At 33.3% G+C, this 27690-nt stretch overlaps 1 protein-coding gene across 1 annotated transcript in view; it reads left to right on the plus strand.

Annotated features, from left to right (window-relative positions):
- Positions 1–9239: 9239 nt before the first annotated feature.
- LOC124361287 (high affinity copper uptake protein 1-like) overlaps positions 9240–27690 on the plus strand; it is a 47246-nt gene continuing 28795 nt past the window's right edge. The window contains 1 exon segment of the mRNA XM_046815334.1: positions 9240–9366. The gene's annotated coding sequence lies outside the window, so the exon portion shown is untranslated.

Here is a 27690-nt window from a genome sequence, read left to right on the forward strand (position 1 = left end):
TATGAGATTAGTTTTTGAGATATTAAGAAACAGTTTATTCATGTTAAACTACTACTACTTGAAGACAGGGTAAAGTTAAGTCAAAGTGCTGGACAAGGTATTCATAATCACTATGATTAAAAATAAAACTGATGTCATCTGCAAAGAGAGTTACGGAGAGTGCTTCATTATTCACTGTGTTATAAATAAAATTAGGAAGATCATTGATATAAAGTAGAAACAAAAGTGGTCCCAGCACTGAGCCCCGAGCTACACTTGTCTTGACTACTGAAAAGTCAGAATGATAAATGTTACTTAACACACTGGACATGGCCAGTTTAATAAGATTTGAAAAAGTCCAGGGTTATTCACCTAATACTATATTGTATAAGCTTCATCAGTAGGATATTATGATCAACTACATCAAAACCTCTACTTAAATCACAAAATAAAACAAGCGTGTATTCACCAGAATCCACCGATGACAGGATTTGTTTCAAGGTAAAATCTATGGCAGATGAAGTATTGAAATCGGGCTGGAACCCAAACTGATATGGAGAGAGAACGTTGCTCCTTTGAACGAAGTTATGGTATCTGACGTTTAAGTTCACAGAAGTTATGGATATTGGTCTGAAAGAATGGGATTGGATTTACTGGAGAAATGAAGGAAGATGAGAGGTCGAAGATATCTTTAGAAAAACTATTATGTTTTAGACAAAACGGATTGCCTGGTTTCAGATATATCAACTTTGTGGAGGAAGAAAGAGTTTGGTATTGAAATTATTGATGTGTTAACAGATAATCCATTTGTTGAATTGGAATTCATTGCCCCTGATGATTACTTCAGGTATTCAGAGACATTAATAAAGGAATGGTTTAGGATTGAAGCAATTTGTTTCAGATCTCTCACCGTCCTGCCCATGTTCTTGCTCATGGTTCACATACACCCCAGTTCAGGGGTTTCTTGGATGGTCTATAATTGTTGATTACCTCCCAGGTTGATCTTGCCGGGTTACAGCTATTGGAGATAGTTGTTTCAGCCTACCTAAACAGAAAAAACTGTTATCAAACGTTGATGGTGGTTCTCAATGTTATTATAATAAACTTTAAGCTCCAGTAATCCATGCAGCTGCAAAACATAAGCATCCTGCACACCACGACAACTATCAAGAACTTCCTTAGTAAGCCATTTGGGTTTCCCTGGCTCTTTCAAAACATTCCTGACCAGTGGAAATGATGATAAAAAGTGCTTTCTGATAAGGAGTAGTCAGCAAAAGGAGCCAAGGGATCCGGATCCCCCAAAATTTTCAATTTATTAAACTACTTTTTTAGCAAACAATTATTATTATTTAAATAATTTAGTATTACTGACATGTACTGCTGAAATATCGTACTCAACATTGAAACAGGTCAAAATCGTTTAAGGAACAAAATGAGTAATGAGCGGTTGACTAAACTTTCTTTACTTTTTGTCCACTAAGGGAAAATTTCAGTTGTCTTGACCCCCCAACATTTATCCTGGCTACAGTATTACTTTTTAAGGATATTAGAAAATGTTAAAACATTGAATCTGATGAATTTTGTTTGAAAACATTACGCTATGATGCAGATTGAAGAAGTGTCCTAAATCCTGTTTTATTCTTGGCAGTAAGTGCTCTGAGGTATACTACTCTGTTCTTGACAAGTTTGATTTTGGCTGGGAAAAGGCAATCAATTAACTGGCCTTCAGGGTGAGAGATAGGCAGGTGGCAATTATGCTGGATTTATAGAGATGAGCAGGAAAATTATTAATTATATTGTCCAGACAGGTTCCACCACTTTATCGCATTTTCAAGTGATGCCATAAATTGTGGGAACCAGGTTAAAGCCATTGATAAGATCAGTAAACTGAAGTGATTCATTAGAGGGTTCTAGTTTGTTGATAATGAAATCACCAACAATTAGAACGTTATTTGTGTCTCTGTTAATAACATTCAATATTGTGAGGAGTTCTTCTATAAAAAGAGAAAAAGAACCATCCGGGGACCTGCAGATGCAAACAACAGCGGTTTTTAATTCACAAACTGTAACTGCAGCCACTTCAAAATGCAGCTTGGTGCTGTGCTGCATGAGGTCTCAGAATTTTATTGTCCATTCAGTCTTTGCGCTCATCAACATTGCAGCTCCCATGAGGTATGGAGGTCTTACAAAAGGTAGGATAGCGATTTACAATTAGTCATGTTGCCTCATTGGTGGTAAGCCAATGTTCAATATTAGGCATATTAAATTAACATTTTTCTCATACAACAAAACCTTGAGTCAATAAATTTTATTGCTAAGACCTCTAAAGTTCTGGTGTAACAATATTAATTGGTGCTGGCTATGTACACTACTTTTTACTTGATAAGAATTAGTATTACAAGAAATATTAGACAGGCTTAAATGGGTGTCATATACACATGTGTCACTAATGTTATGTGATCTTAAACTATCCCTAGAGTACCCAAAAAACTATTATCATAGTGATTACAAGAAGATATAAAGAATGGAGGGTATTCTTGGTAAATTAGGAGGGGTACAAGAGTCAGAATTAAGGGTTGAGGATAAATCTGATGCAGCATGTCTACTAGTACCAGGTTGGTCAATGGCAGTGGTTACGGTCGAGGTTCTCATGAGAGGCCCCTGAATTACCCATGAATCTGCTATCTGCCCAATCTTTCTACAGATGGTAATCTTCCCCTCAGGGTTGAAGTGAATACCCCTTTTGCAAAAAGCTGAAAAGATTTGGACTCATAGTCCAAAACTTTGATGTTGATGAAAATGCTGCCCAACTCATTTATTGTTTTATTTATTTCTCCGATTGATCTGTTTTCTATTGAGTATGGGCTGAGATCATATCTTGGCGGAATTGGAGGAATCAGGCATTTATTATCAGGTAGTGAGGTCTCCACATCCAAGTACTCATCTACCAGGTCACTCTCCTTGCCACTGCCAATGTCATTCTTACCACCTATAACTAAGACGAAATCATTGTCCTTAAATCTATTAGAGTGTTCTTTTACATCTCTCAGGACTTTCTTGAGTGGAGCAGGTTTTACTAAACAGGATTTCTGCTCTAATTCTTTTTCCATGAGATGACTCATGTCTCTACCATGGCTAATTGATATGGTCCAAGTAATCTACAGATAATTATTGATAATATATCACTACATATTATATAGGTCAGGGTGACGTTTGAGAGCTGATTTTTTTTATCCCTTGTATTTTTCCCCTCTTCTCTGGTTGTCTTCCAGATTTTCTGTATCTACTGTCTTAGTTTCTATGAGGGTAGGCTGAAAAGTAATGCCACATGATTTTAAAACGTGATTGAAATGAGCTATAGAAGCGCACCTGGTGGCATTCTTAAGTACCATTCCTCCTCTAAACGCATGTGCAGTTTTAAAACCTTGCATCAATCCATTGTATGGTAGCAGCGTAACCATGCAGACAGATTCAAATTCAATTTCAATTAGATGTAAACAACATGCTGTTATTGAATTTTTAACTGCTGAAAAAGTGAATCCTACTGAAATCCATCGTTGTTTAAAGAGTGTTTACAGTGACGATGCTGTTGATAGATCGACTGTCAATCGATGGGTGATAAAATTTCGTGGTTGTGAGCCTGGAAAAGCCATAATTGATGGAACACGCAGTGGATGTCCGATCACAGCCACAGATGATAAACATCACAAACTCGTTGATGATTTGATTCAAAGTAATCGGCGAATCACAGAACAGTGTATCGCAAACCATGTTGTAATATCTAAGGAACATGTTGGTTTCATTACTCAACAATTATTATACCGGAAAATCTGTGCATGATAGGTGCCACGCCATTTAACAAACGAGAATAAACAGTGTTGAACGGAATGCTGTCAGCAACTTTTGAAGCACTACCATGATGAAGGAGACGACTTTCTTTTGAATATTGTGACAACGGATGAGTCATGGGTGTACCAATTCAATTCAATTCAATTCAAAACAATCTTTATTTACAATTTGTACATTATACATTATACAATATACAAATACAAAATGGCGTCAAAATTACAATTGAGAAGCTTATTAAAATAATGGTATCTAAATGATCACTAAATAATAATGGTATGAAGCATAATATACACTTAAATATACTTAATAAATTACATCGTATTGTCATTCAGAAAAAAAACTCATCAAAAGAATAAATTGTTTTATGTAATAAATAATTTTTAAGTTTGAGTTTAAAACTTTTAATGTCATTAATATTTCTAATATTTTGTCGAAGACTATTGAAAAATTTTATACCTGCTACTAATGGTTTTTTTTTTCTAAATTCTAAGTTTACTTTTGAAATTCCAAACTGGTTTCGATTTCGGGTCAAGTAGCTATGAGACGAACCCAAAACAGGTAATCTGTCTCCAGCTTCCTTAACTGCAACTGCCGTTTCTAAAATGTACATACTGTACACCGTTAAGATACCCAATTCAGAAAAATATTGTTTTACTGACTGACGTAGATCTAAATTGAGAATGATCCGTATAGCTTTTTTTTTTGAAGAAGAATACTTTGCAAATTTTGATCGCTAGTTGCACCATATAGTACAATACCAAAATTTATATGGGAGTGTATGTGAGCAAAATACACTCCTTTCAAAACGTCCAATGTACAGAATTTGGATATACTCCTCAACGCATATAAACCAGAAGCTATTTTATTCAAAATTTCATTTACATGTTCGTTCCAAGTTAAATTTTTGTCTAATGTCATTCCTAAAAATTTTACATTGTCTAATTGAGTCAGTTTTACTTGAGAAATTTCTATATCAAGATCGCTTGAGCATCTGTTTTGCATTGTATTAAATAAAATATAATTGGTTTTTTCAAGATTAAGTAGCAAATTTTTTTTTGAAAAGTAGTTTTTAACTGATGTTAAATTACTTTTGGATTGGGTTTCTATTTCTTTTAGAGACTTATTTGAAATTATAAGATTCGAGTCATCCGCATATAGGCACATTTTACCAGCAACAGTCTTCGGTAATCCAGTAATATAACATAAGAATAATATAGGCCCAAGAATAGATCCTTGGGGGACACCGTTAATTACAGTTCTTAGATTTGAGTTTACCACTACGATCCAGAAGAGAAAAGATAACGCACTGAATATCGACATTTGGATTATCCTGTAACGAAAAAGCTCAAAACAGAACCATCTGCAAATAAATAATTTTGACCGTGTTTCGGAACGCTCATCGAGTTTATGTAACCGATTATCTAGAAAAAGGTGCAACGGTAAACTTGTTTCAATACATAGGCTCTAAAACACCTCCGACGTTGAGTTTGTCATGTTACGGACAGCCTCAAACCAATAATCTTGCAACACTTTGCAGCTGAAGAGGTAATGATAAAGCTGAAGTTTGAACCAATTCCACACCCTCCCTATTACCCCAATCTAGCCCCCTGTGATTTTTATTTTTTCCATCTACTCAAGAGAGATCTCAAGGGTACTCATTACACTTCAGACAATGCGGTGAAAACAGCTATTGCATCCTAGATTTGAGAAAAATATGAAGAATTTTTCAATGACGAAATAAAAAACTTGCTACACGATGGGAGAAATGTGTTAGTCTTAATGGTGACTATGTTGCAAAATAAATAAATTACTGTGAAGCTTAAGAATTGTACTTTACTTAATTTTTTACCTGATCTCGCTATTTCTTTTCGTTAGCGTTCTACAAACATATGTGCACTACTTTTCAGCCTACCATCGTAGCAACTCTTCAGCAAGTAACAGTCCACTGAACTTGCTCAATGTTGAAACAATGGGGGGAATAGCAGACGTTTATTGATGATATCAACATTTAATCCATTAATGTTGTTGTTCAAGTGAATGATGGTGTTCTTTTTAATGGTGTAATTTTCCCGGAGAGCATGCATTGTTTTCTGAAGCTTATTTACTTCAATTGTCAAAGTATGAATTTTTTCCTTGGATTCTTTATTAAAATTTTGAGACAATTCATCGTTTTGTCTCCTCCCCCTATCCATGTTAAGAGCTTTCAGTTGTATATCAAAGTGTAATTTTCTTAACTTTGCAATCTCATCAGATAAATTATCTTTATCGGTCATTATTGCATCCATCTATTGTATCTTCGAGCATAGCCATGCAGGTAGGAGGCAGATCAATAGGCCATATTACATCATAAGTAATTTCACTAAGGAAAATAACGATTCCAATTTTAGGATTCCTTCAGAATTTCCTAAAATATTTCAAGCATTACAAAATTCATTGGATTTATTCAATAAAATATCATGGAATATTGCACAACAAGTCAAGTTATTTCAATTAAGTATGAACATTGGAAGAAACTCCCATCTCTGCACCCTAATCTAATCTCACTGCTTCAGGATGAAATACACTTGGCTTTCAAACAGAAGTTATTCAGTAACAAATTATAAATTCAAAATGATCCTCAGTAAGTGATCCTTATCCTTGGGATAAGTGTTGAACATTGGAAGAAAGAAAACTCCCATCTCTGTATGGTACTGTTTCTCACTACTTCAGGGAAATACACTTGGCCTCTAAATGGAGGTCATCAGGAAACAAATAATAAAATTCTAATTGTTCCATAGTATCTCTAGGGTAAGTGACAAGCCTTGTGTAAAAATACCATCTCTGCATCTTAGGCCATCTTGTTGCTTCAGGACGTACATCAGGTGACCTCCAAAATTGAGATCATTTGGAGCCATGAAAAAAATAGCGAATTATTCCCCACTTTTTTGGTAATTTGTGAAATTTGATAGAAAGCCCCACTTTTTACACTTCATCCTATACTGTTGCTTTAAGGCAGATTCTAATTGACTTCACATGGGAAGTCAGAACTTTAATATCAAAATGTTCTCTAGCATGTTTAAGGTAAGTTAAACATGCTAGAGAACACTGTGAGAAACATCATCTCAGCAGCACTCACTGCTTAAGGATGGAGAGATATTGGGTCAAAATGGATTGCAGAGAGGGGTTTTCTATCGGATTCTTCAAGAATTTAGTTCAGAATTGTAAGAGCCTAATTCATTGTTTGTTCTGGTTGTTAATTACTTCCATGTTGATTTAACTATTGTATTTCTTTCGGTAGCGCAACATCTCGAACTTACGATATGGTTTTTAATTTATTCCATTTATTTCACGTTTCGTAAAGACAATTTCAAATTTAATACAGTCATCAGTGTTTTTAAACGGTTTTACAACGTTCAGAATAAGGAGAATTATGATTTTTAGTGTTTGAAGAAACTGTTGGTAATTAAAAATTGTGAATGAAAAGGTTGGTTTTACAATTAATGAAAAAATGGTTTTACAGTTGGCCTTGAATTATCAAAAAATACTTAAGAGGTATTTTGATTAACACATTTGAAATGAAGTCCATAGCTACATAAAAAGGTTTCGTCATTTTTGAACTTTGATATGTTATTTTGTGTTCCTTGATTATTATAAGTTTTGGATGAAAATTGAATGTTAAAATCTACAGTATTTTAACAGTTCATTCAAGTTAAACTGCAAATCTGGTAGAATTAAATTAATGACTCGCTTCATATAATAATAATAATAATAGACGTACTCATCGATTTTAAAATAATAGATTTATAATTAGTTGTATAACCTACTTATAAAAATCTAGCACCGTGTATTATATTCACTGTGTGTAATAGGTTCATTCATTCTGTTATGGGACGAATGAGTGTACTCTTAGGTCAACTTTTAGCATAGACAACGGCAGTGATGTATTCAAACCAATTGGTTTACTCTGGTTTTACCTCGTGAACAATATTGGTACGGTTCTAGAACTTTTTTAGGTACTTTGGGATTATACCGACCACACCAGTATGAAGAACACAAAAATAGAAATTTATAGAAACAAACATGATAGAACGAAAAAACAACTCTTCAATTACAAAATTACAAACTTACAAGCATTTCCAGGTATTGTGATCGGTATTGTTGTCGCTGTTATCTTATCTTTCTCGAGAATCCTGATTACGGCAGGCCGCGCGGCATCACGTGATTTGCACGGTACATAATTGCCTTTCCATTTCAATTCAATTTATATTTCTGATTAGCCCCTCTAGAATTTGATATTTTACTGATAGGTACTATCTCGAGGGATGTTTTTCTTTCGTCGACATCAGCGCGGGGCAGCACCGAAGGTGCTGTCGAAGCCCGCGCTGATGGCCGGAGGCACTCGCATTTTGGGTGGCGGAATGTGATCAAGAATAAAAACAAGTTTTGAGTGTTTTTTTAATAAAGAGTTTAGTTTGGTAAATGTTTGTTTTTGTTAAATTTTTGTGTTTGGAGAAATGTAGAGGTAAAACACGAAAGTACAACAAAGCGATGCACCAGCTGAACGGGCGGCGAGGCTCTGCAATCACGTTATCTACTAGACGCTCGACTTTGACCTCTGTCTGAGGATGGGGAGGGGTTTGCGATAAGACAATTCCTGTTTTATACTGACGAAATAGTCTTCTACGCTAATCTAGTAATCAGTAGAAGCAAAATGTTAAATAACGATTCATGTCTGGGTGTGGTCGGTATAATCCCAAAGTACCCTTTTTTATATGTCTTGTGGGAGTGGGACGCAAATTTATAGTAGTAGCTGAAAGAGCAAAAATGTAGTCCACACAGTAACATTATTCAACGAACCATTCGCTCAATGATTACACTTTGAGGAAAAAAAGCAAGGGCAATGAGTACATGACCATAGTAAATGAAATCACAAAGCAATACACAAGACACCATAATTATGCAGTTTTTTTATCACAAAAGATTGTCTAGGGGACATCGCGCCTATTTTTCACTGATAAGGGATTAGTTACTCATTAGGTATATAAATATTGTTATAATTCCTAGACTTAAACAAGGAAATTGAATTATCTACCGAACAGGGACTTGACAGCGATGCTATATACTGTACTGTGTCAGGTTTACAAATACTCGTACGTTCGAAAAACTATTACCGAGGCACAAACAAAGGCAACGAGCTGGGTGAAATGCAAATTACAGAGTAAAAACTATCGTACACAAGAATTTATGTAGTAATAAAATTGGGCTTGTATATAATCTTTACTCATACTTTCAATTTATAATATTTTGTTTTATTCTTCGTTATAATGTTTGGCAATAATGTATAATGTTTTCGTACCAAACATAAAAAGGTACAAAATTTGTTTAAAATCAGCTGAGCATGGACCTCTGTAGCCTGTTAATCTAAGCTCGCCTCTGATACCAGCTGTTCATGTTCTTGTTCCTTGTATTGGTCCTTTCGTTTCTTGCTTAGATGTTTCTTGAAGGCTCAGTCGTCTGCTTACCGACAGTACTTTGACCATCTTAAGTTCCCTTAATAGGGTTAGTATATTTTTTTCGTTTGTTCATAGCATGAATTCATTTTTAATACAGGTTGAGGTTCGTGTGTACTGTATTTAAAATCAACAAAATATTTTAGATAGTATAGTTAAATTCTCAATTGTAAATGCTGTATTTAACGAGAGAGGAATAACTGTGCAGTAGAGGTTAGTGTAGGTTAATATTTCATCATAGCCTATCATGCCATATTAGATAACTATTAAGGGATGATCTAAAAATGTCTATAGATGACATAATGTAAACTAATAAATATATGTTGTTATGGTTGATACTTCATTAGGCACATTCATTGTTATGTTAGGGCCTTTTAGTATATATGAAGAATTTTGCACATCCATTTCCAGATAAAATTACTGGCTAAACATAAATGTCTTTTATTATCAGAGAGCTGTTAATATTATGTTTAGCATTTGTATAAGAATAGGTATACAACATATGCCAGATTAATAATAGTAAAAAAAATCAATTAAGGATTAACTAATATAAAACATGCACTTAACTTACAATAACATTGTAAAAATTACATTCTATATTTGTATAGTAACTCAACAATGGTTATTGTTTATAAAAACTAAATTAATATGGATGTTAAGATTAATAAACATGTCCCTATCTCCTTTGAGATTATTGTTGCACAAAAAAAAAAAAAAACAAAACAGCTCCAGCAAGACACATATTATATACTATGTGAAAGTACATAATAAGCGCCCAACACTCGAGTGATTGATAATATCGAATCATCAATATTCATGAGTAAAGAATTTGCTACTTAGGGAAGACTCTATTAAGCGGCCTACACTCGTTATTTGATTGTTATTATCGACCTATTCGATATATACTATCCAAATTCGTTATTATATATTAATCGTACGAAACAAGAATTATAATACATATTTAAAACAAGAATAATACATTACAATTTGTAATAACATAAATGTAACAGTAACATTACAAAATTGCAAAACCAACTATGGCCTAGACCTACACATCAGAAATAGGTTACAATATTTATAGATTGCGTGGATAGCAGTGAGAAACCGCTTTTGTGAAGGTAGGAGCCAAACACATGTATATCTAGAAAGTTATCACATAATTTCCTCATATTCATCGTCATTTTCAAATTGTCAACAAATTAGTTACTTCTTGCTGTTTATTGTTTACATGAAAAATGACTGTAACTAATAAGTAGGAATCATATGTTTTTTTAAATAAATTGCAATATTGAATCATTCATTCGAATAAAAACAATCATACCATTCGATAAAAACAACTGAACAAAGAGTGTATTCTGCTTATTAAAGTCTATCCGCTACTTATACCAAATTATGTTGTATTTCAAATTACAGTATAAAAAGTAATAATTTTATGGTGAATAAAAACCAATCTAGGATATGTATTTATAAAATATAAAAAACAAACCCGTACAACATTTACTTACTTTTTACTATTTTGAAGGATAAACGAGTCTGACACAAATAAAACATGTGCATAACTACTCCTCTTGCTGTCATTACAGTGTCAGTAACAGGTTATTCAGTGGTAACCTGTTACTAGGAAACTATTGTTTCAGTAACAACTGGGTTGAGTGATGTGTTCTCATAACTATTTTTTGGTTTTTTGTCACTCTGTAGCCAGTAATAGCCCAGGCCATTTCATGTAAGCAATGAGACATATATTATCACTGGAAATATTACTGCACTATGCAACGATTTAAGTAGGTTGAGATAGGTTATTGTAAATAACCAAAGTTAAACACAACTTTACAAGCGCTTATGTGATTAACCTGAATTTGGGTACTATCTCGAGGGAGGTTTTTGCTCTTTTTGCCAGCAGTTACAGGGTGTAAAACAAATATAACTCAACATGTTATTTTATAATAGGTATTGACAAACAACAGTACATCCCTTCTCCAGTGACCATTACTCAAATACCACACACATGGTTTAACTTTGATTCAATTACAAACAATAATGTCGAACTGAATTACATTAGACACTTTTAAGATTGTATGGTGAAGCTATAGTTTTATTTGTCAACGAAAAATTTGCATTTTAGATTCTATAAAATAATACAACTTTATTTGTTCTAAGTTTGAGCAGTCACAATTATTTAAATCTGACAGAATTTAAGTAATTCTAATTGATGATTTGATATTATTGATCACTTGAGTATTGGATGCTTATTATACTGCAGCCAAGTATACAATAAACACTATGCTACGTATGGTTTTATGTGCTAAAAATTTTTTTATTAGACTATCAATGAGTTCGTAATCATAGATTTGCACACAGACAGTAAAGACTTTATTTTTACTCAAAAATACATAATGGCTCCAGTGAGACACATACAAGGTATGTTCAAAAAGTAACAGGAATTTTAAAGTTTCGCTGGTTTGGAGAGACCAATTAGCAAGATATTTTAAATTATGTTGGTACTCATACTCCTGAAATATGAGGGCTATCCAGAAAGTAGATTTAGTTTCCTTCTTTAGCCACTAGGGGCAAGACTATCACGGACATTTTGATGACAGGGCATTTCTCCGTTCAGGAGCTGGATAGCTGTGCTAGTGTGAAGTTATCGTTTCTCCTTGTTGTTTTAAAATAGCAGTTTAAAATGTGCAATTTAAAAAACCCTGGAAGTTGAGAAGTGTAGTTAGTAATACAGTTTTTCTTGGTTAAGCACAATAAACGAATTGAAATTTATTGCCAACTCTAAAATTTATGGGAATGATGTGATTGCTGAAGGTGGAGTGCATCATTTGTAATTAGGTTTTAAAATGGCCGAATTAATGTGCATAATGACGAAAGAAGTGAATGCCAATCATTGTGACCAAGGAAATTGTCTCGTACGTCAATGAAAAGATTAGATCGCCAATTCACAATAACAAAACTCTCATTTAGTTTTCCTTAAATTTTAAGGAGTTTGTTACATGAAATTGTTACACAGAAGTTAGGTTACCATAAATTTTGTGCAAGATAGGTACCAAAAATCAACACCCGACAAATCGCATTCGAGAAGTCATGGATGCTTTTAAGAGGTGGTGTTTCCACATTCACCTTACAGTCTGGACCTTGGCACCCAGCGACTTCCACTGGTTTCCAGCAATAAAGACCTGGCTTGCTACGCAGAACTTTGATGGTGACGTGGAACTGTGAGAGGGTATGACTACCTGGTTGAAATCTCAAGCAGCACAATTTTATAATGCTGAAACTTAAAAACTAGTTGATCGCTATGATAAATGTCTAAATTTGTATAGTGACTAGCCTATGTTGAAAAATAGTATTTTAGTGTCATTTTCAAATGTATATAATTTAATTTTCTTGTACTTTGTTTTTTATTTACATCAGAATGTAATCTACTTTCTGGATAACCCTTTTATAATAAAATGTCATGTTAAAAAAAATGAAACAAAGAATTTGTATCAAAGTTTTTGTGAAAAATGAAATAAAGTGTGGGAAATGTTTTGGTGAGTCTGCGATGAATAAAACAAGGGTTGCTAGCATGGTATAAATCTTGAAGATATTGAAGATGATAAACGCTCAGGATGCCCCAGCACATCAAGAACCAATGAAAACGTGAAAAAAAGTGGAAGAAATGGTTATGAACGTTTGCCGTATTACAATGCGAGAAGTTCCTGATGATGTTGGCATATCAATTGACTTATTCCATGACAATTTTTAGAATGTTAGGGTATGAAACATATAGCAGTGAAATTAGTTCTAAAATTGTTGAGATTTGAACAAAAACAGCTGCGAATGAAAGTTGCTCAGGATTCTCTAAATAAAGTCAACAACGATGCAGAATTACTGAAACATGTAACAAATGATGAAATATGGGTTACAGATATGTCGTTGATACTGAGGCTTAATCATTCCAGTGGAGGCATTCTGAATCGTCAAGACCGATAAAGGCTCGACAAGTGCAGTTGAATTTGAAGGTTATGCTCACTGTGTTCTTCGATTTTAATGGCATAGTGTATAGTGTCAACCAGATGTTCAATAGATACACAAATGCACCACATAAGACCACGGCAAGTTACTTGGCGACGAGTAATCAAGAAAACAACCAGAACATGAACATTTACCAGCCCATGCTTTACATATTAAACCTTTTATCAAATCAAATTAAATATGGATCTAGAACAATTTAAACAGTTTTTAGAAATGCAACAAGCGATGATCACTACTTTAGTATGTACGCTTTCAACATCACCAAGAAATGAAAATCTAGCCTAAAATATTGAATCAGAAACTAAACAGATTGTAGCCTATGTTCCAAATTTTGTACTAAAATGGAATGATTTACAAACTACAAACATTTTTTATAATTATACCCAGGTGAAAAATGTAAGTTTGGGTAAAAATCTGTGCTAAGATGTTACAAGGGCTATCCAGAAAGTAACAGACGTTTTGAAATAAAAAATTAACCAACTAATATATGGACATTTTATTATATACATTTAAAAGCTACACTCTTAGGCTATTTTTTAACGTTATATACGTTCAAATTGAGATATTTATCGTAACGTGACACAAGTTTTTCAATTCCAGCTTTGTAGAAACTTGCTGCCTGAGATCTGAACCACTGATTAGCACCAGTGTGAAGTTAAGCGTCACTATCAAATCACTGCGTTGCGAGCCACGTCTTCATCGCTGGAAAGAGGTGGTAGTCTTGGTAGCTTGATCGATCTGGGCTATAAGGTGGATAATCAAACATTTTCCAATCAAAATCATCCACGACTTGTCATATTACAGCTGTATGGGGATGTGCATTTTCATGGAAAAACAAAATTTTTGAGGTCAATTTTCTCCTACGCTTATTTCGTATGCTCGCCTTAGCTTCAGCAATGTTTCATAGTATCTCTCTGCGTTGATTGTAGATCCTCGTTTAAGGAAATCAACTAGAATCACACCCTCAGTATCCCAAAAAACAATTGCAAGAATATTTCTCGCTGACAGTTTGGAGACAATTTCTTGGTTTTTTTTTTTTAGAATGTGTGTGCTCCCATTTCATAAACTGCATTTTTGTTTCACAATCAACATGCTTTGCCTATGTTTAATCACCAGTAATGATATGATCAAGAAGTTCATTTCCATGTTTGTCGTATTCATTAAGGAAAGATAACGATACAGCAAGTCTTTGTTTATTGTGATCTTCCATAAGGATTTTTGGAACCCACGCCACAAAATTTGTGATATACAAGCTTCCCTACAACAATTTTATGAAGTAAACTTTGTGAAACTTGTGGGAAATGTTCTGAAAACTCAGTAATTTCGAGTTTAGCTCCAGTTCACCTTCCTTTTAATGCAACGAGTGGTATCTGATGGTGTCTCAGACTTGACTCCTGGAATCTGGAGTCGTTATTGCTTGAAGAGATCAGAGAAACCTATAAATATGTGACGTGGTAGTCTCATTGTCTCATCAGGTACACAATTGAGTGCACTACAATGTGATAGACATGATCTCCAAGCACGACTCAAAAAGAAAACTCAGTTGCTCCACCGTGCTGACTGCTACGACTATCGTCATGAACATTGGTGTGGCCATTTTTAAAGTCAATACATCACTGCCTTATTCTGGTGGAATTTTCAATTGCAGCACACATTTTAATTAATTACTGTGAAAAAAGTAAAAGAGATACAGACCATGCGTGACTACAGCTCGTTGCGGACTGAAAGCCAGAGAGTTTTAACATCAAGATGGGGGCTGTCAAAACTAAGCTCACTGCCGCACCATTCAAAAGTGTCTGTTACGTTCTGGATAGCCTTTGTACTAAATTCAATTGGGCCTAGTGATATCAACATAGTCTTATCACTTTCTGCACCTAAGTTGCCTAATGAACTACCCTATAACGACTTAATCAAACTTCTAATAATTGATTTAAGAGTTTGTAACCAGTCTAAGAAGTAACATAATAAACTGTGACTTCACATCTGCCTACGATTGTAAAACATCAATAGCAAACATTTTCCTCCGGGCTCAATTCATACATGGAATCAAAGACAATTCTATCCGTGAGCAACTCTTACAATCTGAAATTTTTGAATTCAAAGATATTGTATTGAAAGCTATAGCCTTAGAAGCAACTGAAATTGACTTAAAGCTAATTGCCCAAAACCATCTTCCAGCCTCATCAGTAACCAGGCATCAACAAAGTTTCTCACTCATCCAGTCCCAACCAAAGACATTACCGTTCAACCCTACATTGTATGTTCAACAGATCATTTTTAAGGCACAGGCCTACTTAAAAATCTCAAATCAACTATGATGAATTGGAATCAGTGAGATATGTTTACGTTGCGGTAAATCAAACCATCTATCCAAAGAATGCTGTACAGACAAAAACAAGCTATGATGCTCCAAATGTTCTAGGCTAGTACATGTCAGTAAAGTTTGCATCACTTCACTTATTTCCTAAAAGTCCGAATCCAACAAACAGTCAACCAACCAAGTACATGATGTACAATACAATCAGTATGGTATTCAAAACATTGTAGATATTTAAAAATTGATCCATCACAAGGAACCAAGCGTTTTCATGCCTTGGTAAATGTTGAAGACACACCAGTAAAATTTTAAGTTGATTCAAGATCAGGATACACCTTTCTACCACGAAACATGTTCAACCAACTAAATCTGAACTTACCAATTCAGCCTACAAACATAGCATTTAGATTTTATACCTAAAATGTGTTTACTCCATATGGAAAGGTAGAAGCTTATGTGATTTACAAATCGAATGCTTTCAAAGGTGAAATTTACATCGTACCAGACACTACTCACCTATATTAGGGTAAGTATGGATCCAAAATCTTAAAATCGACTTATTTAATGTTGATAACCAGCAGGCAACTTTTTAACCAATCAACTCTATCGATAACGACACCATCAGCATTCCCTGTAATTTTTGAACAGAAAATAAGATTGCATACCTGATTTCAAAGTTTCACTCAAGCTACGAGAAGGCACCAAGCCCATATATCACAGAGAGCGTAATGTTCCATATGCATTGCGAAGAAAAGTAGATCTTGAGCTAGATTCTCTCGTAGTGGAAGGAATAATCAAAAAGATCGACTAGTGACTGGGGTTCTCCCCTTGTAGTTATTCTTAAAGTAGATGGTAGAGTGCGCCTCTGTGTTGAATATAAGGTAGGAGTGAAGGAAGATTGACAAACTCCCACTATCCAATCAAGAAAATCGAACTTCTACTAAACAATCTACAAAACTTCCAATACTTCTGCTGATAGGATCTATACAAGGCATATCTACACATCCAGGTCGACGTTCCATTCAGTGATATACAGACAATAACATCTGACCAAGGAACATACAGAATGAACAGGCTATTCTTCGGTATCAAAACAGCACCAGCAGAGTTCAACCGTATCTTTGACCGAATTCTCAGAGACGTACCCAGGACTGAATACTACTTTGACAACATTTTAGTCCACGGCTCAACAATGGAAGAATGCAGATACAACTTATACGCCTGTCTCAAGCAGCTGCAAAAATTTGACCTACACCTCAATCAAGAAAAGTGATCCTTCTTTCAAGAAAGCATATAGTGCCTAAGCCACGTTGTTGAACACAACAAAATCCTAAAATCACCTGCGAAGATAAACGTAATCCTGAAAATAAAACATACTACATCAATGGGAGAAGTAAGAAGATTTCTAGGGATGGTAACCTATTATTCAGTTTATTCCCTTGATCTTTTAACTCTCACAGTGCGTCTGCAACAACTTCTAGTCAATAACGCCAGGTTCAACTGGAACAGAAAATGTAGCAAAGCCTTTGATCGACTCAAGCAAGAAATTGCCAGTGAATGAGTTTTTACACCGTTTGATCCAGCCTTACCAGTTCAACTCGCCTGTGATGCCAGCCCTCAAGGTGTTGCGGGGATACTTTCTTACATCATCGAGGACAAGAGCGACAATTGCCTTCGCATCAAGGTGTCTTACGCAAGTTGATCAACATTACTCGCAGTTTTTATCAGTACTTGTTTGCAAGACCCCTTAAGTTAATAACTGTCAATAAACCTACTAAAGTAAGAATTTTTCATCAAAACGCTAAAATACCCCAAATGACTACAGCTCGACTTCAGCAGTATGCCCCATTCCTATCAGGTTTTAACTATGAGGTAATCTGTAAGAAAAACAGTAAACACTGAAATGTTGACTGCTTATCAAGAGCACCAATTGAAACACCACTTAACACTGACCACTCAATAAACATTGAAGTAAATTGAATTTTTGAATCAACAATAGTCATTATCAACTTAACATAAGAAACCCTCCACGAAGAAATAAAGAAACATCGAAAACTATCCAAACTACTTCAAAAATTACTTCTAGACAAGAAAGAAGAGTCCTAGTTTACCATCTTTAAGAACATAATCTTCAGAAGATCATGCGTCATTGTACCAGCAAGACTTCAAGATTTGGTCTTTAAAAAAGTTTATCAAACGCACATTGGATTGATAGAAATGAACAACTTGCTTGTTGATAAGTGTACTGGAATTCGATTGACAAGGACATCAAAAGAGTTGTGCGAGAATGTGTTGCATGTGCTTCAACAAGAAACACACGATCCAAAGCACCTCTACACCCTTGGGAGGAACCAGAGAACAACTGGCAGTGGATTCACATTGACTACACTGGGCCATTCTAAAACCACAACTTTCTCGTCATTATGGATGCAAAATCCAAATGAGCGGAAATAGAAGTATTTAAAATGAAGTAATGTTACTTCATCATCAACCATAGAAATGCTCCACAATGTATTCGCTCGCTACGGATACCCAGATGTGATGATGTTGGACAATGCTGTGATTTTCACCAGTGAAACATTCCAGCAGTTCTGCAAAGAAGGAGGACTATAAAAGTTCATAGCATCAGGTCATCCAGCGACCAACGGGCTAGCTGAAAAAAACATCCAAAACCTCAAACACATATTGGCAGCAATGATTTAAGACCCCTCAACAATCAAACAAAAGGTCAGAGAAATACTCTTCAGATATAGGGCCTTTGGTCAGCAGAACACATTCCTAAACAGACAGATCCGAATCAAGCATGATGTATTTAAACCATCAAGCATCCAAAATCAACAGTAAGAAAAACTACAGCAAGACAGTACAAAGTAGAAGACAAAGTCCAAGCCCGCTACTATTCAAACAACAAGAATCTCTGGAAACTAGGAACAATCTTACAGAAATCTGACTCCTACACTACCTCATCAGACTAGACAGCGGCTACACTTTCAATTGACATATCGACCAATTAAGACTTGGTGGACCACCAATGAAGACTGTCACCTTCCCTTCTAACATACAAGACGATGCTCAAGAAGCGCCAAGACCAAAATTACCCATAGAAGACATGACTGTGTTACCAACTCAACAGCAACCACCTTCAAGTCATTGAGCAAACTCAACATGAAACTGGAGATGAAAATTCAGTGCTGCGCCAATCCACTAGAATACATCGCCAGCATGCATACATGCAAGACTTTGTTATAATTTAATTTTTAATTTCGTTAATTTTTCCATTGTATCTTTTTTTTTTAAACGTGGGAGAATTATAGTGTCAACCAGATGTTTAAAATATTGTACAATTATTATTTTATATTAGCTCAATGTAAACAAACACATGTTTCTAAAAATATTACTGTTAACGTCTTCCATGATTATTCCAATAATCTATTGTTTTTCTAATAATTTTAAATAAACCAGTTATGTAAAGTTAACTTTATTTCTATCTCCCCAAACTCAATAGATACACAAGGCCACGACATAGTGCATCATTAATTCTTGCCACAAGGTCAAATGGTCAATAAGGAGTACTATCTGCAAGTGAACAAGACTGAAGCAATCCGAAAAAATGCCTGAATTTGTGGCATACAATTCATGGCTTTTACACCATGACAATTTACCTGCTAACACTTCATTGCTTGTTCAAGAAGTTTTGGCCAAAAACAGTACTGTAACAATGCCCTAGCTTCCATATTCTTTAGACATAGCTCCAAAAATAAAATGGACCTTAAAGGGCTGTCGTTTTACAAGCATAGATAACATTAAAAGTGCATAGCTGAAAGAGCTAAAGGCCAATCGAAAGATCGAGTTTGAGAAGTGTTTTATAGATTTGAGATGCGCTGGTTCAAGAGTATAGTATCTAATGTGCTTATTTTGAAGGTGACAACATTAATGTATACGAATAAATATTTTTTTCAAAAATGAAAATTTGAATTACTTTTTGAACATACGTTGTATACTACATGAAAGTACACAATTTATACTACTTAACGATACATACTTTCGGTTTTATGCGCTGAAACTTTTTTTAATTAGGCTACCAATGAGTTTGCAATCCTAGATTTACAAATAGATTGTCTAAACTTACCTTTTTCTCAGAAATACAACATGTCTCCAGCAAGGCATATATACCACACACAAGGCATGTTTTTTTATGCACTATATAAAAAATTACTCATTTGTTTCATTTCACTTGAAAATAACTCGTTCAATAACATGGTATAATGTATTATTATTCCACTGCTCTGTTGAAAGCCATAGTGATAACATGTTAGACTTAACAACAGCAATGGTTTTAATTTACAGTTGTATTAAAAATTACAATATTAGGTAATTGTCTGCACCTGTAGTAGCTGCTCGTACTTTATACACAATTTTATTGAAAAGCGTCCATAGTGGTTGTTCCTACCTTATTCACAATTGTACTGAAAAATGTAAATATTTAAGTAGTTGACAGTGCCCGTAGTGGCTGCTGCTACTCATCTCCAAATAACCGGGCCAGTTTGTCAATATAGACTAAATATAATTTACAAAAATTAATTTAGTTTTAAATAAGTGAGGTACACCATTACTTTGTTATTATCTGGAGGCCACTATTTGTGGAAGAGTTCTTCTTACCTGGGCCATAAAAAAACTACATTATTAGAAAGAACAGACTATTTTACTTACTGTGAACATAACATAATCATTATGACGTTCGACTTTTGTTTTCTGCATCCGAAAAGGAAGAAATCCATTGGTAGTTTTACACCGGTGAAAAACTGAGCTTATGTAAAACCTGAAAATAAATTATGAAACCTTAATAAAAACATTTTGTTTGTGTTTTTATTTATAAACTAGCTGTTACACACGGCTTCGCACGCAATCTTTAGAACCGAAGTCCTTATATTACTTATTAAAGCAATTGTGATGTAATATGATGGGAGTCCTACAAAACTTTAGTAGGCATACATCAGGTAGATATTATTTAAGTTCATGGTAAATAGTATCAGAGTTTAACTCAATTATTATATCATGTTTGGCACTGTAGGAGCATTTCTGGTTCTAATTAATGATATACATAACGTCACCGATCATCTTGTCAACCCGATCAAGAAAACACAAATCTCGGATCAAGCAGGTCTCGGAAACTTACTTCGGTCAAAAAGCGTATATTTCCAGTCCTTGTCATATATTTCAGGTGACGAAGAAAAAAAAAATATACTTATGTAGGACCGAGATGCTTACTTCAGTTAAAAAGTGTCTACTTAAGACCGTTTAAATTCACTTACCTACTATGTCACAGTTTATCTTGCCATATTGCCTTGATCAATATACTATATACGTTCGATTATCTAGTTCTCGGAAATCTATTTTGGTTAAAATCGTGTTGACATAGTTGAGTTTGTCTTGTCCTGATGAAGAAAATACACACATAAGTAGGACTGAAAAGCCTATTACGACCTAGGGGGAAGTCCTACCTACTACTTATGTACTTTCGGTATAAGGGGAAATCCTTATTAAGGTTATGCAACATTCCAAAATAATCGTTATTAAAGTTTTCCATTACACTTGTTTTTTGGACTGTAGCCAGGGAAAGAATGAATCGTTGAGGCATGTTAGTATTCATTTCTCTGTTTTTCCTTAAGCCATGTTACAATTTAGTATCATAATGTCAAGGAAGCCCACCAGTTTAAAGTAACTTATGTGAATCTCTGTTTTTCCTTAAGCCATGTTACAATTTAGTATCATAATGTCAAGGAAGCCCACCAGTTTAAAGTAACTTATGTGAATCTCTGTTTTTCCTTAAGCCATGTTACAATTTAGTATCATAATGTCAAGGAAGCCCACCAGTTTAAAGTAACTTATGTGAAAACATTCATAACTTTGTTCATTAAGGTTAGTTTTATAACAGTATTTAATGCATTAGATGATTTTAATTCGTCACTGGTGCAGTCTGGAGTAAAATTTATACATTAATGTTTTATGTACTATCTGCATTACACTACTGATCAAGCACTGTTTACTTATTATTGATAAAATTTTAATGTAAACAGATGTTTCAGAAAGTTTGTCGAACTATAGCTGTCAACAGCTGTTTAGTGCCAGTTTAATTTAAATTATGAAACGTAAAAATTACAATTTCTTCTGAATTCCAAAATATTCCAGGTAACTTTTCTTAACTTTTTCTTCATAAAAACCTTCCTCGCATTTCAATGGACATTTTACAAAAAGAATTAACCGAATTGGTCCAGCCGTTATCAAGATTAGCGCTTACCAACACATTTCGCCATTCATTTTTATTTATAAGATAAACAGCTTTTATTTTAAAAATGTCCCTCGTATGTATGAGATAAAATCAAATATTCTTAGAATTGACTAATTACTATTTGTTGAAAATTTTTACAGTTATTTTATCTTATGTTCCTTCAAAGCACATTCATCCTGCATTCTCACATTGATTCCAAGGGTACATTAAACTATTCAAAACACTTCTTAAATTCATTTTTCCAAAACTTTTATTGTCACATTTTCTATCATCTGAGTCAGCGTAATGTTGTTTTTCAGTTTCATTTTTAACTTGGTTCATCTCCTTTATGAAAATTCCACTTATATACTGTCGTGTTTTTCATGGAATATTTCTTTACATGCTTGTATCACCATTTTAAGTATCTCATATGGAGATTTTTCTTGCAAAAAATGTTATATTTGCTTTCAGATGGCATTTTAAAATCCAATGAATAAATATACTGCATTAATAGGAACTGACAAAAATTTTCAACAGGAGAACATAAAGTATGCCAAACTCGGCTTGCACTATCTCATAATAACTGCAAGAGAGAAATGTCTCTCTAACAAATCTCTTTTTAAGTATAAACTATCATTATCGAGTTGTATGATTAGCTGGGAGAGAAGTCACATACACATATACAAAAGTATATTAATGTTCACAGTATTAAAATTCACTGAAAACTTGTTCAATTCTTATCTCTCTCAAAATAAAATATTCCATTTTATAAACAATCAATTAAAACAATTTAAAATTACTTCAGTTTAATTTACTTCAACAGTTCATTACTGTAACAGTTGAAATATTCTAAAACGCCTGGTTGATTTAGGTGTGTTTTGTACCAGAAACTTACTAAATCATTCACCATTACATATAATTCCCGTAGCAATATGCCACTATATCAATATATTGTTTTTTTGTCAGTTTCCAAAACCTACACTAATGCTATGGCCGGAGCATACAAAAAGACTTCACTGAATATTGGTTAGATCTGTAAAATTCAGAGGACATAATTGAATTTCTTCAGATGTAATATAACCTTAGCCTCCTTAACCAAGCAGTTTCAACTACAAGAAAAACTAAGTTTACTATACAAGAAATATTAAGTAGTTTACCATGTATTTGCTTTGAAGGTAGTTATCAATGACTTAACTCTACTCTAAACATTTAAACCTATTAAATGTCAGATGTTTAAACTATACGTTGTATGTGAACTACAGAACAGAGAGAACATTATAAACATAACTTCATACTAAAAAGATGTGTAGTGACTATTTTTATAAGATTTTATAATTTTGTATTATTATTCTTAGTAAGATTGTATGGATCAAATAGGAATCCATGATCATAGTGTTGGAAATAAAACCATTTTAGTAATAATAAATATTTATTGATTTCAATATTGATTATCATTGTGAAATAAATTATGTTAAATTTTATATTATTGTAATATGTTAATATTGTTGGTATTTAATAATAAAAATGGTGTATTGAATTTGGACACTTATACATTGTTGTTTTGCAACATGAGCAACAAGTAATATTCTAGTATAATAACTTGCATCTGTCCATAGTAACAAACAGTAAGTCACACACAAGGACAATCATTCAATATGCCTAACACCTGATTCGACATTTGGCTAATTTTAAACCAATACCAATTAGTCAAATCACAATGACTTTCCTAGAACTTATCAACATGATAAAATACTTTTACCACCAATGATGCTTCACCTTACTATCTCAATTTATTTCATCTATATGCTTAAGCCTTATTATGATTTATGTTTTGTGTTAAAATTAAAAAAAAAATTGTGCTGTCAAACTTAAATACAAGTTTACAATTTTTGTGTGTATTGAAATGGTGGAATGAAGTATTATATTTCATTTACTGCCTTAGCTGATATAATATGAGTATCTATTCGTATTCTATCAGCTGTATTCTATATGTGTAGTAAATGTTTTCATAAAATAGGAGATTGATGGAACACAAAAATCTTAAGTTTTGGGTTGGTAAATATTTTCAGATTAGGAATTATCATAAATTGACATAAATTTGGTTTACATACGTTTCTATTTGTTTAAATGTAATAATTTGAAACTATTAGAAATGTCAATTTGTAATGCAAGTAAAAATAAACTCATTTATTTTGGTACACAAGTTTTAAGTCTAAAGGAGTTGTAGATTTTATTGACTTTAAAGTATTTATTAATAATAAAGCAAGATTGTGGTCTGGTTTTATTTGGCTAAGTAACATTATGTAAAAATAATTCAATTTGAAATTTAATAAATATTAAGGTTCTGAATATGCTAGTTTCCTTAAACATTGCAGATTTTAGTGAGATTACAATGAACATATGTAATTGTCTAGTAGATGAATGAAAGAAAATGTCATAAATTTAAAAGTATTCCTATAGAGCCAAGGTAGGCAATAGTTTTAAAATGTTTCAGTGATGTAACAGATAATATTTACTTAAGCCATAATACCTAAAACGATCTAAAATCACTATCAACCGTTTCTTAAAATGGTGTACTTTTATTTCCAGAAAGAATTTTTAGGTGCTGACAAACCAGACTACATGTCAACCGCTTTCAAAAAGGGGTTTTTAGTTTACGCAGGGTGGGGTAAATACCCCTCCACCGCTGTGATGACAACCTCTCCCTGCATCCCCACCATTGCTCGTCACTCGTATGCTTGCTCCATCCCCTGACCTGGCCACTTAGAGGTTAACCTCACACCAAAACCCAAGCTCCCTGGATACGTCAATGGCTACATTAGTCTGTTTGATTAGTTGTTAATGCTTGTATATGCCTAAACACAAAAATACAATAAAATTATAGAATAGGTAAGTAACTGCCATGTAATCAAAATGGCGTGAGCAAGACAATGCTGTAATTCACACAGCTGATAAAACAGAGACGAGGAGGTGCTTGTCCCACACCCTACCATTGAATGGGAACCCCTCCTGCACGTGGCTGCTCAGATATTTGCTTCTGCGCAGGTTTCTTTACAAGCGGTTTATCTATAGGTTGCGGTATCTATTTAGTTTGCAGTAGGATTTTTAATTCTTTGGATACTCAAAAGTGTGGTGAAAATTGCCCTCTTACTATGTGGCATAATATGGTTAGCTGAGTTGGTAATTTACTTTTAATTTTCTCAAGCATGTGTGGACCTAGAATTTTTGTATTTTATTGACCTGTACTACCTTAAGGGTTTTTCTTTTCTTAGCGATAGCATGGAGGAGCCACAGCAGACTACTAGTTCTTATTATGAGGTATTAAAAACATTTATGGCTTTCTAGTTGTTTACTGTTGTTTTTAAAATTTATTTTTAAGCGTTTACCTTTTGAAAAACAGCAAATAATATTAAGTGGCTAAAGTAAATATTTTCCTAACCAACAAATGGTTAGAGAATTGTTGTAAGGTTCTATATACTTCAGTACATGACTAGGACCCATTTAAAATTACACGTAAAAGGACTTTCATCAATATATTCAATAGACAGTAATAGATTTTGGAATTCAGCTTCGTAAAACAATCTGAAACACAGAATTCTAAAATAGTTTGTAATTTATGATGTCAATTGACTGTACCCAAAACTGAATTTAGAAGGTTGTGCCACCTCATGATGATAATTTCTCATCCCATATTGTTCACTATTTAAATGTACCAAAAACAATCTTAAATTGAAAATATATATGTATATATATATATATATATATATATATATATATATATATATATATATATTTGTAAGTAATAATATATTATTGTCAACTATTCCTTGCCTATATATATGTCAAACCATATATTATAAATGCGAAAGTGCCTTTTGTTTGTTTTGCTTTCACAAGTATACTCATCTAGTTCACTTTTGACAGAAGTGGGCTTCTCTGATCTGTAGTTCATATTTTCTTGATTGAGAAATGCAAAATCTAATATGGAACATATTATACTGAGAACAAGTAAAGTACAGTGGCCATATCTATGAACTTGTTGATGCATTTTCTTAATTGTGGGAAAAAAAGGTAAGTTCAACATTGTTGTCGAACATACAGGGTGTCTCATACCTCTCTGGACAAAGGTATACCACTTATTGCTCAGGTCAATAAAAATGTATTTCACCATATGATCATGGGTCTCTGATGCTTAGTTTCCCATCTGACTGTATGTGTATTTTTTATAAAAAATTTAATATCTTAAAAAGTGATAAATTGAGTTATGCCAAATTTCACTCTAACGTTTATGATAACAAGGCCAGTTACTGAAAAAATACAATGAAATTCTCTTTAGTATTTTCAAAATTGTAGCCATTAAAACTTTTAAAATTTGAATATCTTAAAAAATTGCATTTTTTCTCAAAAATTGTAATAGTAACAATTTTTTAAGAGGGTTTTTTTTAACAAATCTAATGACACTAAAATTATTTATATTGAATAATAAGTAACTGATTTAGAGCAGATTTACTGTGACAAGACATGGCTCACATTGAGAGCTGCCGTGTATTCAATTTTTGTATTGTTGGCTACTCGCTGAGAACCTCAATGTAGACCATGGCTTGTCACAGTAAATCTGCTCTAAATCAGTTATTTATTATTCCATTTAAATAAATTTAGTGTCATTAGATTTGTGATAAAATCCTCTAAAAACTGTTATTTTTGCAATTCTTGAGAAAAATATTAGCTTTTGAAATATTAGAAGTTTTAATGGCCTTCATTTTTAAAATACAAAAGATAATTTAATTCTAATTTTTTTAGTAACTGGCCTTGTTATTATAAAAACTTGAGCAAAATTTGGTTTAATTTAATTTATTAGTTTTTAAGATATTAATTTTTTTATAAAAAACCCATACAGACAGACAGATGGGAAACTAAGCATCAGAGACCCATATTCATATGGTGAAATGTTTGTCTTGACCTGAACAATAACGTGGTGTACCTTTGTTCAGAGAGTTACGGGACACTCTGTATAATTTACTTAAATCAGCATTGGTCATACATGTGCAAAATCTACTAAACTGCATACACTGCAGGTAACTGCTAGCAGTGCAGATATAAAAGACAGTGTAGTCTAACTTTTACTTTAAATTTAAAAACTGTTATGAAATCTAAACTTTTTATCTTTGGAAAAAGTAAGTTTCTCAGAGCTGTGTATGTATATATATTTTCTTGATTGGGAAAGGGACAAAATAAGCTATGGAACAAAAATACTAAGCTCAGAGTAAATTACAATGACCATAAATATACATTTTTTTTTATCATATAAACTGTTGCGTTAGAAATAAAATTCACTTGAACTAGAGGTTCTCATACAGGTGCAAAACCTGAGAAATTGCATACAAAGTACAAAGTCACGGGTAACTGCTAGTATATATAGGTCAAACCATCTTGTGCTTACCATTTACTAAAGAATATATATATACCTACATATGTATATGTTAATTCATATTATATATATATATATATATAATGTTTTATATATGTATGTATATATATATATATATATATATATATATATATATATTATATGTTTTTTATATATATGTATAATGAAAAGTCTAAATATCACAATGATAATAAAACACTGATCAGAACTAACTCAATATTAACGTGACAGTATTTAAAACTGAACAGACTATTTGGTTTGTATATAAATTATTGTATTAAAATGTGTATAACATTTTAACAATGATCTATTTGACTATTTGATTGGGCTAACTTAATTTTTG

This window comes from Homalodisca vitripennis, chromosome 4 (assembly GCF_021130785.1).
Source record: "Homalodisca vitripennis isolate AUS2020 chromosome 4, UT_GWSS_2.1, whole genome shotgun sequence".
Taxonomy (NCBI): Eukaryota; Metazoa; Arthropoda; class Insecta; order Hemiptera; family Cicadellidae; genus Homalodisca; species Homalodisca vitripennis.